This window comes from Agelaius phoeniceus, unplaced genomic scaffold, assembly GCF_051311805.1.
Source record: "Agelaius phoeniceus isolate bAgePho1 unplaced genomic scaffold, bAgePho1.hap1 Scaffold_113, whole genome shotgun sequence".
NCBI classification, from domain to species: Eukaryota; Metazoa; Chordata; class Aves; order Passeriformes; family Icteridae; genus Agelaius; species Agelaius phoeniceus.
The window spans coordinates 92501-95000 of NW_027509877.1; the positions used below are offsets into that span (position 1 = coordinate 92501).

The 2500-nt window shown below is 79.6% G+C and overlaps 1 non-coding gene across 1 annotated transcript; it reads right to left on the minus strand.

Moving 5' to 3' along the window:
* Window positions 1–668: 668 nt before the first annotated feature.
* Window positions 669–821, minus strand: LOC143693042 (5.8S ribosomal RNA). The gene has a single exon (XR_013180538.1). It is a non-coding gene; the product is annotated as a 5.8S ribosomal RNA (ribosomal RNA).
* Window positions 822–2500: the final 1679 nt, after the last annotated feature.

A 2500-nucleotide genomic window follows, 5' to 3' on the forward strand; every position in this document is an offset into this window, starting at 1 on the left:
GGGAGCGACGGCGCCCTTCGGGCGCGCCCCGAGACCGAGACAGAAGAGGAGGGGGGGGGGCGCGGGCGAAGGGAGAGGAGGGGGGTCGGAACCCCCCCCCGTCCCCGGCGCTCTCGCCTCGCGCGCGCGGCAGCACGGCACGGTACCGCCGCGGTACCCACCCGCAGACAGCCGCCCGCGCGGGGGGGAAGGCCGGGGGCGAGGCCCGCGCCTCGCCTCCCCTTCTCGCCCCTCTCTCCCTTGCTCTCTTTCTCTCTCGGCCCTCGGCGGCGCCTTTCGACGCCGTCTCTCGCTCTCCCCGAGGCCGCCGCGCCGCCGCATCCGCGGCGCGGCCCCGCGGCGAGGACGAGCTCCGCCCCAGCGGCTCGCTCCGGGAGCGGGGAGCTACGGAGCGCTCCCCGAGTCTGCATTTAGGGGGACGAAGGCCCTCGCGCGGCGGCGACGACGACGACGACCGCGGCGACGCCCGCCGGGCCCGCAGGGAAGGGATCCGAGGCCCGCCGAGGGAAGCGCTTCCCTCGCCCAACACCCCTGACCGCCTTCCCCTCCGGCCACCGGCGGCACGCCGCCGCCGCCGCCGCCGCCGCCGCCCGCCGCGGGCGACGGGCCTGCGAGGCGACCCCAGCCGCGCCGCCGGGGTGGCCCCCGGACGGCGATTGATCGTCAAGCGACGCTCAGACAGGCGTAGCCCCGGGAGGAACCCGGGGCCGCAAGTGCGTTCGAAGTGTCGATGATCAATGTGTCCTGCAATTCACATTAATTCTCGCAGCTAGCTGCGTTCTTCATCGACGCACGAGCCGAGTGATCCACCGCTAAGAGTTGTCTGCCTTTCGGGCACCGCTCACGCCAGAGCGGCCCCTTTTTTGGTTTAGGACAATGCCGCCGAGGACGCGCGGGCGCGCGCCTGGCTTCCGAGACCGTACGAGCACACGGAAAACGGGAGGAAAAAAAAGGAAAAAAACAAACCCACTCTCCGAAGGCCGGCCAAGAGGCGGGGGAGCCCGCGCCCCCGACCGCCTCCCCCCGCGAGGGGAGACGCCGACCTCACCCACGCCGTCCTTCGGAGGCGGCCCAGGCGCCCGGGCTCGGCCCGGCCTCCGCGCGGAGGGCCGGGCGGCGCGCGCCGGACACGCGGGGGGCACAGGGCGGCCCGCCCGCTTCTCGCTTTCACGGGACGACGCGCACAACGCACACGGCACGCGGCCGGGGGCGCGCGGCCGTCGGCCCCCGCGCCGCGCCGGCTCTCCCCTCGGCCCCGACGCCGCGGGCCTGGCGCGGAGCGCCGCCGCGCCGCCGCGCGGCCGGCGTTGTCTCTCTCTTCCCCCCACCACCACGGGCACGGGCCTTTCCCCTGGGCTCGAGACGGGCACGCGACGGCGACCGGCACAGCCCGCCGGCACGCCTCCCGCGGGACCGCTCCCCCGCCGGGCGGGCGGGCGAGCGACCGGCGGACGCGCTCCGCCGCCGGCCCCGGAGGCGGGCGCCACCGAGAGCCGAGCCGGCGTCGCCTGCGCCCGAGGCCTGCCGGACGGCAGACCCGGCCGCCGCCGGGGCGGCACACGCCCGGGACCGCCGCCGCCGCCTCGCACCGCCGGGGCCCCTCGCCTCGGGCACGCGCCCGGCGGGAAGGCGCCGCGGCGGCTGAGCCGGGGGGCAACGCCCGCTCTCCTCGTTCGCACGCGGAGACCGGGCGGGGAGGAGCGCCCCCGCGGCCGCCCCCGCACGCCTTCCTGCGCGGCCCACACGCGGCCGCGCGGGCAAGGGCGACGGAGGCGAGGCGACGAGCGGAGCCCGGGACGGGACCGCCGCCGGCCGACGGCGGGCGCCGTCCGGCCGACCGTCCCCGCAGGGAGGGACACCCGTCGAGCGGCGCCGCCGCCGCTCGCCACGGGGTCGCCCGCGCTCGCGGGCCTCCGCCGCCGGAGGGCCCGCCGAGCGCTCGCCCCCCCCCACCGGCGGGCGGGGCGGTCGAGCCAGGGGACGGCCGGCGGACGACGGCGCCGCCGCGCCGCGCCTTCGAGGAAGGAAAGGCCGTCGAGGGGAAGAGAGGCGCCGGACGCGCCGGACGCGGCGCCGCCGCGCGCGCCAGAGACCGCGGCGGCGGGCCCAGGAGAGAGAGCGCGGGCGGGCCCCGGCGGCCGTCGCCCCGCGGCCGAGGAAGGGGCAGAGAGCGCGCGCTCTCTGCCGGGCGTCGCCCGTTACCACGAGGCGGGCGGGTCGGCCCCCGCGGCCGACCGCGCGCCGCGGCCTCTCCGCCGAGGCCGGGCCACGGAGAGGGGGGGGCAGGGCGCCCCTCCCCGGCGCGGCGCGGTTGACCCCGCCCGCGGCGCGCGGCGGGGACGACGACGACGACGACGGCCGCGACGGAGGAGCGCGGCCGGTGGCCACGGGACAACCACCGCAGGGGATCGGCGGGAGTAGCTGCTCCCCACCCCTCAGTGGCGCCCCGCACGGCCACCGCCCGCGGCACACGCCCGCCGCCGCCACCGCCGCCGCCGCC